This window comes from Chenopodium album, chromosome 2, assembly GCF_948465745.1.
Source record: "Chenopodium album chromosome 2, dcCheAlbu1.1, whole genome shotgun sequence".
NCBI classification, from domain to species: domain Eukaryota; kingdom Viridiplantae; phylum Streptophyta; class Magnoliopsida; order Caryophyllales; family Amaranthaceae; genus Chenopodium; species Chenopodium album.
The window spans coordinates 30,320,746-30,337,872 of NC_137835.1; the positions used below are offsets into that span (position 1 = coordinate 30,320,746).

A 17,127-nucleotide genomic window follows, 5' to 3' on the forward strand; every position below is an offset into this window, starting at 1 on the left:
ACTTTGAACTACTCATTCTTTTTCTTTCTTTTTCAAACTTTGAACTTTTTTTTTTCTTTTTTTCTTGAGCAACCTTCACATAGAACATTTAAAACAATTTTTTTCTTTTGCTTTCTTTTTTTTTTCTTTTTATCTCACATTGGAAATTTTCAACTTTGAAACACAAAACATCAATATTTTCCAACCATAATATCAAAAGAACAATCACTCTCCTTTTATTCCCACATTGTGCAAATAATATGCACACCACAACTCCCTCACCTCACCAACTAATAGCTCCCCCAAGCCAAGCTTGGGACTAGTAACCAATGGGGCTCATATAAGCTTGTAATGTGGCTGAATAAATAATAAAAAGGGCATAAGCAACAATATGAGTAACAAGAAGGGAACAAATGTATCTAATATTGTCTGAAGGCTACCTAAGAGAACAAATGCCTATGTACTCCTCAATGTGCATAATATTGAGCCATACAAACATTACTAATAGTTGCAAACCAATACTCAAATTCCTTGACATACCATGAACTATCACACAATTCCTCACCAAATCAACTAGTCAAGCACTATATTCACAAATAGTTGGCAAAATTGACGCATGTTTAGGCATTCAAACAATTAAACTTCAAATCATGATCAACAAATTCACAAAGCAAATTATCATATACCAAGAATCAAAACAATATTTTCCAAGTATGGGACAAAGGGAAGCATGATTTTCAATTCATTGGAATGTATTTTTGAATTTTTTATTTTTGATTTTTTTTTAATATTTTTTTCATAAAGTAAAGCAATAAAAACTACACTAGAAAGCAATAAAATCTATAATAGAAAAGCAATAAATAGAGAAAAGAGAGAAAGGGTTACCATATGTACAAGAAATCTACCCCCAAGCCAAATTAAGCAATGTCCTCATTCACTGGGGAGTGTAGCTAGGAGAAGCTACTCCTCGTCATCATCCTCATCCATCCTCTGGTAGCCTCCTCCATAACTCGAGCCGGCACCACCCTGGCTTGTACTAACACCACCATAGCCAAACCACCTGCAAAGTAGTTAGGGTCTACATTTCCCCCCATTCCCTCAAAAGGAGCATCGCCCCCATAATCATGGACTGAAGAGTAGTCCACATAAGTACCAAAGGCTCCAGGGGTCGAATACCCTCCTTGAGGGTATTGGAACCAATCGGGAACTAATGCTTGGGGGGAATAGCCCCTCGGTGTGCATAGTCGCCATACATAGGGTATAAATCCCTCCCAAGGTTCCTCTCAACATGGCCTACCCTCCTATCTAAAGTGCCTAACCTAGAGTCTAGGTTTTGCACCATGCCCTCCACCCTCCCTTGCCCTCGTTCTATACGGTCTAGTTGGCTCCTAAAAGGCGAAATTCATAAGGGGCATGGGGGTCGATATTATAATTGACAGAGAAGATGGGTATGCCATATGTGCAGGGTTGGGGTGGTGGTTGGTATTGGGGTGAATGGTGTTTGGGTGAATGGTGTTGGGGTGAATGGTGGGCCCCCTAAGTATGCTAGGTCCCCTAAGTATGCTAGGTTGAACCTAGTTAAGGCCCCCTAAGTATGCTAGGTCCATGAGGGTAGAACCCTCAACTTTCCTATGCCCGGTCGGGTTCCATCTTAGGTGTTTCACTGCTATATGGGTCACAACCCCCCAAAATAGATAGGCGCCCTAGACCTACCCCGTCGGCCGCATTGGCCGCCCTTTGAAAATGTTGGGCTATCCTATGTGGTATGTTTAGTTTTTCAGCATTAGGGATGATATAGGAAGCCAACAATTCAAGTTCATTCCTCTTAACGTTTGCCGGTTCATGCCTCCCAAAAATTGTTGAATCCACTTCCTTTTGGCATGTAAGAGGTAAATTAAACCCTCCCCGGTGAGTCTTTTATAGACCACAGTAATGTGGTCTTTGGATGGTTCAATAGGCTTATCCGATTTAAGCTCAAACAATTTACCAAATTCTTTTGAAGTTAACCGCACATCATTGTTTAGCAATCAGAATTGGACATGAGTGATTAAAGCATTAGTTTTAATAACATTGAAGCTAGAAACAAATTCTAATGTCAAATAATCATAGGTGTCATAATGCATTTGGAAAAATCAACTCATTCCTACACCTTTAAACAATTTCTCTATCGGTTTATCAATTTCTATCCTAGAAAACGTAGGATGATGTACAAATCGAGTAGAGATTACCTGCCTCTGGATGAGGTTGAGCATCCTAGCTCGTTCTTCGGTTGAGGTTATGACAACTTCCTCCCATCCCGGTATTTGAAGCTCCGGGTCAACCATCGGTTGTTGTTGTTGCCTAGAACCTTCACCTCTTTGTTGTCTAGATCCCTTTGAAGCCATTTTAAGTGAAAAAGTTAGGAATTGAAACTTTCTCTCTGTAAGGGTTTTGAGAAATTTTGAGAGAAAGTGGTCGAAATTTAGTGGAGAATGTAGAGGAAGGTTTAAGGATGAATAATATGTGAAAAATTTATAGTTTTGATGGATGAATTTGAGGAGATCTTGAAAGGAATGTGAGTTTGAAGGTTTGAAAATGGAGGTTTTAGAGAGAGAAAGTGTGATTGAAGAAGAAGTAAGAAAGAAAAAGAAAAGTAAGGGGCAGAAAGAAACTTAAGACGGCCAAAGAATTAGGCGCGCCCGATTGGGCGAGTCTCGCCCGGTCGGGCGAATATGTGTTCTGCTGAAGTGTGAAGTGCGCGCCCAATCGGACGACCTCTGCACGATCGGGCGCGAACTCGAACATGAAAATCGCCATTTTGCTTGCCTGATCGGGCGAGCTTTGCTCGATATTTCATTTGGTCTCACTCAATTTCTCCAAAAATCCGCCCAATCGGGCGAAATTTCCCTTGATTTTCTTCCTTCCTTGCGCGCCCGAGCGGGCGAGCCTAGCCCGATCGGGTGAATTAAAGCTCCGATAAAATCCGAATTGCGCACCCGATCGGGACTCCTTGCCCGATCGGGCACTTTTTGCTCGATTTCTGACCCCTAGGTGCGCGCCCGATCGGGCGAGCCTTGCCCGATCATGTTCGTACCCAATCGGATGGTTCTTTTTCTTCAAACTTTTTCTCTTGAAAACTCCTTACTTTAGGATCTAATACCTGTACAAAAACACTTATGAAAGGTAAAATTTCACTCTCCTCTCCTCTCTAATAAAAATAAAGGAAAAACTAATCTAGAAAGGAAGAAATACGGGTTGCCTCCCACAAAGCGCTTGTTTATCTAGGTCCCGCACGACCTTCTTACCACATTGAAGCTCAAAATGAACCGGAACCGCTTAGCTGAAGTAGTTCAGCTACACCAATCGTAGCCCCCTCATGATATAGCTTGAGTCTTTGGCCATTAACCTTGAACTCGTTACCATGTTCATCAAAAACCTCCACAAAACCGCATTTATTAGCCCTTTTGACAGTAAAAGGACCCGACCACCTTGACTTCAACTTTCTTGGGAATAGTTTAAGTCTAGAGTTGAACAACAACACTTTATCACCTTCTTTGAATTCTCTCGGAAGGATCATCTTGTCGTGCCATCTCTTTGTCTTCTCCTTGTAGACATGAGCACTATCATAGGCCGTCAACCTAAACTAATCGAGTTGGTTAAGTTGAAGTAACCTCTTTTCTCCCGCTAATTTGGCATCAAAATTAATCTCCTTAATAAGCCAATATGCCTTGTATTCTAATTCCACCGGAAGATGACATGCTTTACCGTACACGAGTCTATATGGAGTAGTACCTATAAGGATCTTAAACGCGGTTCTGTATGCCCAAAGGGTGTCATCCAACTTATCGCTCCAATCTTTCCTTGATTTTGCCACCACCTTTTCTAGAATGGACTTGATCTCAAGATTGGAAACTTCAACTTGGCCACTAGTTTGGGGATGGTAGGCTAAACCTGTCCTATGGTAGAAACCATACTTCTTGAGGAGGGTGTCTAACTTCCACTCCGTCACTGATTATAGCTCTAGGCACTAAAAATCTTGGAAAGATAGTCTTCTTAAAAAGTCTGTGGACCACCTTGGCACCTTGGCATCATTAGTAGGAGTAGCGATGGCCTCAACCCACTTGGATACATAATCGACGGCGACAAGTATATAGCGGTTCCTGTTTGAAGAAGGGAACGGTCCCATGTAATCAACACCCCAAATATCAAAAATTTCAACTTTCGAAATTCCAGTCTGAGGCATCTCATGCCGCCACGAGATGTTGCCAGTCCTATGGCAAGAGTCACAAGCCTATACAAAAATTTTAGCATCCATAAACATAGTAGGCTAATAGAAACCTGACTCATTAATCTTGGCCACCGTTTTAGTGGGGCCATGATGTCCTCCATATGGTGAGGTGTGACAACTAGTAAGCACACCGTGAACTTCCCATTTGGGAACACACCTGCGAAATAATCCATCTGCACACTCACGAAAAAAAAAGGGATCATCACAAAAATAATGTTTAACATCAGAAAGGAATTTCTTTTTCTGTTGGTAGGACAAGTAAGGAGGTAGAGTACCACTCACTAAATAATTAGCAAAGTCAGCATACCATGGGTGTTGCTCTACAACTGCATATAGGTTGTCATCAGGGAAAGAATCATCTATAGGAAGAGAATCCTTCCTCATCATACCTGATACGTGACAAGTGGTCTACTACTACATTCTCTGCTCCCTATTTATCTTTTATCTCGATATTGAAATCTTTGAGCAAAAGAACCCAACGAAGTAGCTTAGGCTTTGATTCCGCCTTAGCTATCAAGTATTTCAAAGCTTCATGGTCAATAAAAACAATGACTTTAGAACCAACAAGATATTATATAAATTTTTCTAAAGCATATATGACAACAAGAAACTCCTTCTCCGTAGTGGCATAGTTGACTTGGGCTTCATCCTAAGTTTTTCTTGCATAATAAATAGCATGCAAAACTTTGTCCTTTCTCTGTCCAAAAACGGCTCCTAGTGCATAGTCACTTGCATCACAAATAATCTCGAAAGGTAGATTCCAATCCGGGAGCACATATAATGGGTGCCGATATCAAAGCCTCCTTAATCCTGTTAAAAGCCTCAAGACACTCTTCAGTAAAAATAAAAGGGGCATCCTTGAGTAAAAGCTGAGTCTGTGGTTTAAAAATTTTAGAAAAGTCTTTGATAAAGCGACGATAAAACCCCGCGTGGCCCAAGAAACTTCTATCCCCCTTAACATTAACTGGGGGAGGTAATTGCTCAATCACTGAAATCTTAGCTTTATCTACTTGTACGCCCTTGTCAGATACAATGTGACCTAGAACTACTTCCTCTGTCACCATAAAGTGACATTTCTCCCAGTTTAGTACCAAATTGCATTCTTCACATCGTTTCTAAATTTTAGCGAGATTTATTAGACATGAATCAAATGAAGAACAATACACGCTAAAATCATCCATAAAGACTTCCGTAATAGACTCTATGAAATCAGAAAAGATGCTCATCATACAACGTTGAAAGGTAGTGGGGGCATTACATAAACCAAGGGCATCCTACGATATGTAAAAGTACCATAAGGGCATGTAAAGGTTGTCTTTTCCTGATCTTCAGGGTGAATTGGAATTTGGAAAAATCCCGAATACCCATCTAAATAGCAAAAGAACTTATGATTAGCTAACCTCTCCAGCATTTGATCTATAAAGGGGAGGGGGAAGTGGTCCTTTTTAGTGGCGATATTTAGTTTATGATAATCAATACACATACGCCACCCTGTAACAGTTCTAGTGGGGATTATTCATTTTTCTCATTAGTAATCACAGTCATCTTACCTTTTTTAGGCACTACCTGCACAGGACTTACCCACTTAGAGTCAGAAATAAGATAGATAATACATACATCGAGCAATTTCATAACCTCTTTCTTGACTACTTCCTGCATTTTAGGATTCAATCTTCTCTAGGGTTGAATGCAGGGCTTATAGTTATCCTCTAGATGTATCTTGTGCATACAAAAATCAGGGCTAATACCCTTGAGATCATCAATACTGTACCCAATTGCTTTCTTATGGGTTTGAAGAACCCCTAGAAGTTGGGAAGTTTGTAGGTCATCAAGTGCAGTACTAATGATCACGGGGTATAGTTCCTGCTCATCTAGAAAAATATATTTTAAGTGAGAAGGGAGAGGTTTTAGTTCAGGTTTCTTGACCTCTATAGGTTTCGGTTCCTGAACTAGATTTACTACCTTCATTGTCTCTTTGGGGTCTAACTCTTTTAGGGAAAGAGCTCTTTCAATATCCTGTACTTCACTACCCTAGACGCTTGCATTATCTGCATATAAATTCTCACAAAGAATTTCCTCCAGGGGATCCCTAGCAAGAACCTGTGGCAAGCTATCATCACAAATATCGTCCATTATATCAATTACATCAATAAAACAAAAATTTTCCTCTATCATAGGCCCTTTCAAAACTTTCCCTAAATTAAAAGTAACATTATCATCACCAACAGAAAGGGTTAGTTTACCATTTTTTACATTAATAATGGCTCCTGCAGTATGGAGAAAAGTCCTACCTAATATAATGGGTATTTGTGTATCCTTAGCCATGTCTAAAACTAAAAAATCAAATGGGATAAAAAATTTACCAACTTTGACAGGGACATCCTCTAAAATACGTAGAGGGTATTTTATAGAACGATCTTCCATTTGCAAAGTTATATTAGTAACTTTTAAATCACCCATATTAAGTTTAGCACAGACAGACGATGGCATAACACTGACACTGGCACCCAAATCACATAAAGCTTTATCAATAAAAAACATTCCCTATATGACAAGGGATAGAAAAACTACAAGGATCCTTTAATTTAGGAGGGGATTTATTTTGCAATAAGGCACTACATTCCTCTGTAAAAGCTACAGTTTCTACCTCATTAATGGCCCTTTTCCTAGTCAGAATGTCTTTCATAAATTTTGCATATACAGGACCCTAAGTGATTAAATCAGTGAAAGGAACTGTTACCTGCAAGTTTTTCACAACCTCCAAGAACTTACCGAATTGTTTATCAAACTTACTCTTCAATTGTCTATTAGGGAACGGTAGTTTGATAACTGGGCTCTGCACATCTCCTCCCTTATCCTGAGATTTACCCTGCAAAGAAACATTAGAAGGGTTAGTATCTATTTGTAGCCCTGCAGGGTTAGCAGGATTAGCGTTTGGTATAAAGGAATCTGGATCAGGAACTGGTTCATCTTCCTTTGGCATAGGAGGTCTATCATAATATGAACCACTCCTTAGAGTAGTTGCATTGGCATGATCTGTGGGATGGATTGGTTGTGATGGTAGAGCTCCCTGCTGGCGGGTTTGTAGGGTATATGAAAGTTGTGTAATTTGATTATCCATGACTTTATTATGGGCTAAAATAGAATCAATTTGCGCATCCCTACTCTCCATATGCTTTTGCATGTTAGTAAGCATTGCTCTTATTTCTGTCATAGCAAGGTTAGAAGATGATGAGTGTTGTGCTTGGTTTTTCTTGCCAGAATTTGGATGGTAATATTTCTGCTGTGGTGGGGGTTGCTGTTGTGGTTGTTGTGGAGGTGGAGGGTTTTGTACATTGGTACTCTGGTACGAAAGATATGGATGGTTCCGGTAACCAGGATTATAAGAGTTGGAATATGGGTTATTTTGCCTATAGGTTTGGAAGACATTAACTTGTTTCTTGGAACTCCTACAATCTTGCTCCCAATGCCCTACATTTCCACAATTTTCACAAAAAGCTTCATTGTTAGCAACAGCAGAAACATTAGCTACAAAGTTAGGAGCAGCAGTAAGATTATCTAATTTTTGAGAACTATATGTTAATTGAGCTTGCAAAAAGGATACGGAATCGAAATTATGTTTTCCTTTATTTGCAAACCCTCTCGGATTCCCGTACTAGGAATTGTGTTTTGCCATAACTTCGATAACCTGTCCGGCATCGTCCACATTTAAATTCATGAATCTCCTACTAGCTGTAGAATCTTGAACTGATCTAGATGAATTTCCAAGTCCATTGTAGAAAGCTTGGATCAATTTCCATTGTGCTAGATTTTTGTGGGGGCATTCTCTCTGTAGATCCTTGAACCTCTCTTAAGCCTCATATAAAGTTTCATCGGCCTCTTGAGCGAAGTTCTGAAGAGCACTCCTTAGTACAACTGTTCTCTCTACAAGGTAATATTTATTATAGAAATTCAAGGCAAGAGTTTCCTAGTCAGTAATACCAAGTGTAGTTCTATTCAAACCATTAAACCATAATTTAACTCTGCCACATAATGAAAAGGGAAAAAGAATCTCCCTGATTTGGTTCAGCGTGACCCCGGCTTGTCTAATGGTGTTACAATATTGGCAGAAATCTGCAATGTGAAGATTAGGATCTTCACCCTTAGCTTAACTAAATTGCTTCCTCTCTATCATAGTGATAAATTGGGGCTTGATTTCAAATTGTACTCCATCTAGGGCCGGAGTGGGAGTAAGGTGCGGAAAATCTATGACCTTTGGCTGTGAGTATTCACTGAGCTTCTTTATGGTCGTCATCTTTGATTCTGAATCTAAAGGAATTTCTGTGTCGCTAGAATTAGATGGAGGGTCTCTTCGATTATTGTCTTCCTCAGAACCCACCAAGATTTGTCTATAGAGATTCCTTTGCCTATGAAACGAGGGCTCGATCTCAGGATCGAATGGGATGTAACCTGATCTGGAACACTTGGGCATAAACAAGGAACTAAAAGACAAATATGAGAATTGCCTCAAAGAACTAAAATTTTATGAGACAAGAGGGGATAATCTAGACTACAAAATAAAATAATCAGAAAATAAAAATAAAACCGTTTCCTCGGCAACGTCATCAAAATTTGATAGGCTAAAGTCCTATTCACCTAATAAAAAAAAAACCTAAATTCACTAACTATGTATATAGGGAAGAAGGGTCGAACCACAGGGAAATAGGTCAATTTATTCCTAATTAATTAGAAGCAATCTAAATTATCAAGTAACCTAATTTGTTGTAAAAGAGTAATTAAACTACTAAAGGTAAGAGTAGGAAGGGAGTAAAATAAGATATAAATCAATGAAGGAAAAACCTAGGGCGTAGGTTCTCTAATAAACAATATTCCAGGGTAAATCATAATAAGCAATCATCAATGCATCAATTAATCAGATTATAAAGGGCTTTCGCTACGTATTACAATCACAGAGTTAATTTACCGGTATTAAATCTCATCTCTCGAATCTCGACTTAACCATTTATAAATTAGTCCGCCTATTGAAATTAAGCCTAAACATCAATTCTCATCTCTCGAATCTCGAATCAATATTAGTAAACTCATACAATTAAATCTGGCCAAACCTAATTGCATAGCATTAAATCAATCAATAGGAAATTAATCAAGCATTGATAATCAACAATCACAAATTACCCTTTCATATTATTTATTAGATCCCCATAAACCCTAGAAATAAAACTACTCAAGCATAATTAAATCTAAACTAATCAAAACAATAAAATAAGACATGATGAAAGAATTAAAGAAAATAACTGAAATTAAAAGAGAATAAATTGTTACCAAAAGAAATCTGGATTAAGGAATGGAATTAAAGACAAAGTTTAGAGAATTTAAGAGAGAGAAAATATTCTCAGTAGAGAGAGAAAGTCTAAAAGAGAAGGTAATCAAAATTCCGTACAAAAATCGTACTCAAACATCCCTAAAACAAATCCTAATTGAAAACTAAAAACTCAGCTCCAAAAACACGCGCCCGATTGGCCGAAAGGCCGCCCGATCGGGCCCGCCTTTTTCTTCACGATCTTCCTGGGCAGCCGCGCCCGATCGAGCTTATGCTCACCCGATCGGGCGCGCCTTCTATCTGGTGCTCTCTTCTGCGCGCCCGCCCGATTGGGCGCAAGGTTGCCCGATCGGGCCCGGTCTCTTCCTCAAGGCTTGGACTTCGATTGGGCTTGATTATTCTGCCCAATCCGGATTTCCACTTCGGGTCTTGAACACTCGATCTAAATGCCCTGGTATCACATACCGAGCCCTTAATCACCGGCTCTAACTAGTCCTGGGCTTCAAAAATGGTCGTGTCCTCCTAATGCTCGTAGTTGCTCCATGAAAAACTCGGAAAACGCTCTAAATGGGCAATTTCCTACAAAACTCAAGAAAAACTACAAAAAACACTAGAAAACACTAATTAGTAATAAAAGTGTCTTTAAAGAGCCAAAAACACTACTAGTTATGACCAAGGGACGGGGGTAAAACACTATATAAATTGGACATATCAAACTCCCCCAAGCCAAACCTTTGCTTGTCCCTAAGCAAAGAGCTCATCAATGAACATATAAAACATGCTTCATCCCAAGTAAACAAAATCAAGCACAAACAATTCAAGGAAAATCTAATGAACATGCTTCAATGTCAATCAATCTCATTCATCTAATCATTCTTCCTCCCCAACAATTGTTAAGTAGAGTAAACCACATGAGCATATAGAACTCAAGACTAGTGCTCACACACTCAACTCTCATTTAGGTGGCGAGTAAAAGATGTACGCGATCTCTCTCAAACCAACCCCTTTATATGTGAACAATGCCCTCCCAACTCACACTCTCGTGTGTTTAAAACAATGTACGCTCAACCTACTAGTCGACTCGAAATATGTCAAATCATAACTTGCATTGATAAACAACACTTTCACATTCATACAACTCTTATGCACAAAGGTCGGAAGGTCTTTAAAGCTTGTAATGTAAGGCTAGGGTAAAGGGTAGGATAAATTTAGGAAAATGTGAGAGAAAAGCCATGCTTAAGGGAGCCATATTATAATTAAACCCAAGGTCAAAACAAGTAATGACAAAAACATCTCCAATCACAACTTAACTTCACAAAAATTCACCAAGCAATCCCATACATAACAACAATCCCAACACTTCATATTCACTCACAAAGTATGATAATAGGAAATAGAGTGAATTAAAACAAACTTTGAGCTACTTATTCTTTTTCTTTCTTTTTTCAAACTTTGAACTTTTTTTTTTCTTTTTTTCTTGAGCAAACTTCTCATAGAACATTTGAAACAATTTTTTTTCTTTGCTTTCCATTTTTTTTATTTTTATCTCACATTGGAAATTTTCAACTTTGAAACACAAAACAACAATATTTTCCAACCATAATATCAAAAGAACAACCACTCTCCTTTTATTCGCACATTGTGCAAATAATATGTACACCACAACTCCCTCACCTCACCAACTAATAGCTCCCCCAAGCCAAGCTTGGGACTAGTAACCAATGGGGCTCATATAGGCTTGTAATGTGTCTAAATAAACAATAAAAAGGGCACAAGCAACAACATGGGTAACAAGAAGGGAACAAATGTATCTAATATTGTCTGAAGGCTACCTAAGAGAACAAATGCCTTCGTCCTCCTGAATGTGCATAATATTTAGCCATACAAACATTACTAATAGTTGCAAACCAATACTCAAATTCCTTGACATACCAGGAAATATCACACAATTCCTAACCAAATCAACTAGTCAAGCACTATATTCACAAATAGTTGGAAAAATTGACGCATGTTTAGGCATCCAAACAATTAAACGTCAAATCATGATCAACAAATTCAAAAAGCTCATTATGATATACCAAGAATCAAAACAATATTTTCCAAGTATGGGACACAGGGAAGCATGATTTACTATTCATTGGAACGTATTTTTGAATTTTTTATTTTTCAATTTTTTTTGTATTTTTTTCATAAAGGAAAGCAATAAAAACTACACTAGAAAGCTATAAAATATATACTAGAAAATCAATAAATAGAGAAAAGAGAGAAAGAGTTACCATATGTACGAGAAATCTCCCCCCAAGCCAAATAAAGCAATGCCCTCATTGACTTGGGAGTGTAGCTAGGAGAAGCTACTCCTCGTCATCATCATCATCCATCCTCTGGTATCCTCCTCCATAACTCGAGCCTGCACCACCCTGGCTTGTACCATCACCACCGTAGCCCGAACCACCTGAAAAGTTGTTAGGGTCTACATTTCCCTCCATTCCCCCAAAAGGAGCATCTCCCCCATAACCATGGACTGAAGAGTAGTCCACATAAGTACCAAAGGCTCCGGGGGTCGAAAAACCTCCTTGAGGGTATTGGAACCAATCGGGAACTAATGCCTCGGGGGGAATAGCCCCTCGGCGTGCATAGTCGCCATACATAGGGTATAAACCCCTCTCGAGGTTCCTCTCAACATGGCCTACCGTTCTATCTAAAGTGCCTAACCTAGAGTCTAGGTTTTGCACCATGCTCTCCACTCTCCCTTGCCCTCATTCTATATGGTCTAGTTGGCTCCTAAAAGCCGAAAAGTCATAAGGGGCATGGGGGTCGATATTATAATCGACGGAGGAGGTGGGTATGCCATAGGTGTAGGGTTGGGGTGGTGGTTGGTATTGGGGTGAATGGTGTTTGGGTGAATGGTGTTGGGGTGAATGGTGGGGTTGTGTTGAAAAGTGAGGCTCTTGAACCTCGCCTTGACCGTTTATCTCAAAAGTGTAGGAAGGCTTCCCCTTCTCAAATTTGGTCAAGGCGGGGTTGGGTAGCATAAATCCTTGGTCTCTCCTACCCGATTCCCGGTGGACTATCCACCATATCTCACCGCCCATAGGTTGCACCCAGTTAAGGCCCCTTAAGTATGCTAGGTCCATGAGGGTAGAACCCTCCACTTTCCTATGCCCGATCAGGTTCCATCCTATGTGTTTCACTGCTATATAGGTCACCAACCCCCCAAAATAGATAGGTGCCCTAGACCTACCCCCTCGGCCGCATTGGCCGCCCTTTGAAAATGTTGGGCTATCCTATGTGGTATGTTTAGTTTTTCAGCATTAGGGATCATATAGGAAGCCAACAATTCAAGTTCATTCCTACTAACGTTTGCCGGTTCATGCCTCCCAAAGATTGTGAGGCCGGCAAAACTTTGCCAAAAATTTGGGACAGGATGTTGAATCCAAGTCCCTTTGGCATGTTGGAAGTAAAGTAAGCCCTCCCTAGTGAGTCTTTTATAGACCACGGTAATGTGGTCTTGGGAGGGTTCAATAGGCTTATCCGATTTAAGCTCAAACAATTTACCAAATTCTTTTAAAGTTAACCGCACATCATTGTTTAGCAATCGGAATTGGACATGAGTGATTAAAGAATTAAATTAGTTTTAATAACATTGAAGCTAGAAACAAATTCTAATGTCAAATAATCATAGGTATCATAATGCATTTGGAAAATCTAATAGTTCTTATACCTTTAAACAGTTTCTCTACCGGTTTATCAATTTCTAGCCTAGACAACGTAGGATGATGTACAAATCGAGTAGAGATTACCTGCCTCTGGATGAGGTTGAGCATCCTAGCTCGTTGTTCGGTTGAGGTTATGACAACTTCCTCCCATCCCGGTATTTGAAGCTCCGGGTCGACCATCGGTTATTGTTGTTGCCTAGAACCTTCACCTCTTCGTTGTCTAGATTCCTTTGAAGCCATTTTAAGTGAAAAAGTAAGGAATTGAAACTTTCTCTCTCTAAGGGTTTTGAAAAATTTTGAGAGAAAGTTGTAGAAATTTAGTGGAGAATGTAGAGGAAGGTTTAAGGATGAAGAATATGTGACAATTTTTGAGTTTTGATGGATGAATTTGAGGAGATCTTGAAAGGAATGTGAGTTTGAACGTTTGAAAATAGAGGTTTTAGTGACAGAAAGTGTGATTGAAGAAGAAGAAGTAAGAAAGAAAAAGAAACGAAAGGAGGAGAAAGAAACTTAAGACGACCAATGATTTAGGCGCGCTCGATCGGGCGAGCATTGCCCGATCGAGCGAATATGTGTTCTGTTGAAATGTGAAGTGCGCGCCCGATCGGGCGACCTTCGTACGATCGGGCGCGAACTCGAACATGAAAATCGCCATTTTGCTCGCCTGATCGGGCAAGAATTGCCCGATATTTCTTTTTATCTCACTCGATTTCTCCAAAAATCCGCCCGATCAAGCGAAATTTCCCTTGATTTTCTTCCTTCCTTGCGCGCCCGATCGGGCGAGCCTAGCCCGATCTGGCGAACTAAACATCCGATAAAATCAAAATTGCGCACCCGATCGGGACTCCTTGCCCGATCGGGCACTTTTTGCTCGATTTCTGACCCTTAGGTGCGCACCCGATCAGGCTAGCCTCGCCCGATCGGGTCCGTACCCAATCGGATGGTTCTTTTTCTTCAAACTTTTTCTCTTGAAAACTCCTTACTTTATGATCTAATACCTATACAAAAATACTTATGAAAGGTAAAATTTTACTCTCCTCTCCTCTCTAAAAAAATAAAAATATAGGAAAAACAAGTCTAGAAACCAAGAAATACGGGTTGCCTCCCACAAAGCGCTGGTTTATCAAGGTCCCGCACGACCTTCTTACCACATTGAAGCTAAAAATGAATTGGGACCGCTTAGGTGAAGTAGTTCAGCTGCACCAATCGTAGCCCCCTCATGATATAGCTTGAGTCTTTGGCCAATAACCTTGAACTTGTTACCATGTTCATCGAAAACCTCCATAGAACCGAATTTATTAGCCCTTTTGACAGTAAAAGGAACCGACCACCTTGAATTCAACTTTCTTGAGAATAGTTTAAGTCTAGAGTTGAACAACAACACTTTATCACCTTTTTTAAATTCTCTTGGAAGGATCATCTTGTCGTGCCATCTCTTTGTCTTCTCCTTGTAGACACGAGCACTCTCTATCATAGGCCGTCAACCTAAACTCATCGAGTTGGTTAAGTTGAAGTAACCTCTTTTCTCCCGCTAATTTGGCATCCAAATTGAGCTCCTTAATAGCCCAATATGCCATGTATTCTAATTCCACCGGAAGATGACATTCTTTACCGTACACGAGTTTATATGGGTAGTACCTATACGGGTTTTAAACGCGGTTCTGTATGCCAAAAGGGTGTCATCCAACTTATCGCTCCAATCTTTCCTTGATTTTACCACCACCTTTTCTAGAATTGCCTTGATCTCACGGTTGGAAACTTGAACTTGGCCACTAGTTTGGGGATGGTAGGCTAAACCTGTCTTATGGTAGACACCATACTTTTTAAGGAGGGTGTCTAACTTCCGCTCATGAAAGTGAGATCCTCCGTCACTGATTAAAGCTCTAGGCACTAAAAATCTTGGAAAGATAGTCTTCTTAAAAAGTCTGTGGTCCACCTTGGCACCTTGGCATCATTAGTAGGAGTAGCGATGGCCTCAACCCACTTGGATACATAAACGACGGCGACAAGTATATAGCGGTTCCCGTTTGAAGAAGGGAACGGTCCCATGTAATCAACACCACAAACATCAAAAATTTCAACTTCCAAAATTCCAGTCTGAGGCATCTCATGCCGCCGCGAGATGTTGCCAGTCCTCTGGTAAGAGTCACAAGCCTGAACAAAAATGTTAGCATCCTTAAACATAGTAGGCCAATAGAAACCTGACTCATTAATCTTGGCCACCGTTTTAGTGGGGCCATGATGTCCTCCATATGGTGAGGTGTGGCAACTAGTAAGCACACCGTAAACTTCCCATTCGGGAACAAACCTGCGAAAGAATCCATCTGCACACTCACAAAACAAAAAGGGATCATGACAAATATAATGTTTAACATCAGAAAGGAATTTCTTTTTCTGTTGGTAGGACAAGTCAGGAGGTAGAGTACCACCCATTAAATAATTAGCAAAGTCAGCATACCATGGGTGTTGCTCTACTATTGCATATAGGTTGTTATCAGGGAAAGAATCATCTATAGGAAGAGAATCCTTACCCTCATCATACCTGATACGTAAAAAGTGGTTTGCCACTACATTCTCTGCTCCCTTTTTATCTTTTATCTCGATGTTGAAATCTTGGAGCAAAAGAACCCAACGGAGTAGCCTAGACTTTGATTCCTCCTTAGCTATCAAGTACTTCAAAGCTGCATGGTCAATAAAAACAATAACTTTAGAACCAACAACATATGATCTAAATTTTTCTAAAGCATATATGACAGCAAGAAACTCTTCTCCGTAGTGGCATAGTTGACTTGGGCTTCATCCAAAGTTTTGCTTGCATAATAAATAGCATGAAAAACTCTGTCCTTTCTCTGTCCGAGCACGACTCCTAGTGGAAAGTCACTTGCATCAAACATAATCTCGAAAGGTAGATTCCAATCGGGAGGACATTTGATGGGTGTCGATATCAAAGCCTGCTTAATCCTGTTAAAAGCCTCAAGACATTTGTCAGTAAAAATAAAAGGGGCATCCTTAAGTAATAGCTGAGTCGGCGGTTTAGCAATTTTAGAAAAGTCTTTGATAAAGCGACGATAAAACCCTGCATGACTCAAGAAACTTCTAACTCCCTTAACATTAATTAGGGGAGGTAATTGCTCAATCACTGAAATCTTAGATTTATCTACTTGTATGCCCTTGTCAGATACAAGGTGACCGAGAACTACTTCCTCTGTCACCATAAAGTGATATTTCTCCCAGTTTAGTAACAAATTGCATTCTTCACATCGTTTTAAAATTTTAGCGAGATTTATTAGACATGAATCAAATGAAGAACAATACACGCTAAAATCATCCATAAAGACTTCCATAACAGACTCTATGAAATCAGAAAAGATGCTCATCATACAACGTTGAAAGGTAGCGGGGGCATTATATCAACCAAGGGCAACCTACGATATGCAAAAGTACCATAAGGGCATGTAAAGGTTGTCTTTTCCTGATCTTTAAGATGAATTGGAATTTGGAAAAATCCCGAATACCCATCCAAATAGAAAAATAACTTATGATTAGCTAACCTCTCAAGCATTTGATCTATTAAGGGGAGGGGGAAGTGGTCCTTTTTAGTGGCGATATTTAGTCTACGATAATCAATACACATACGCCACCCTGTAACAGTTCTAGTGGGGATTAATTCATTTTTCTCATTAGTAATCATAGTCATCCTACCTTTTTTAGGCACTACCTACACAGGACTTACCCACTTGGAGTCAGAAATAGGATAGATAATACCTGCATCGAGCAATTTCATAACCTTTTTCTTGACTACTTCCTGCATATTAGGATTCAATCTTCTCTGGGGTTGAATGCAG

At 39.8% G+C, this 17,127-nt stretch overlaps 1 pseudogene; it reads right to left on the bottom strand.

Annotated features, from left to right (window-relative positions):
- Positions 1–4,676: 4,676 nt before the first annotated feature.
- The window catches only part of LOC145571088 (uncharacterized), a 31,543-nt pseudogene continuing 19,092 nt past the window's right edge, over positions 4,677–17,127 (bottom strand).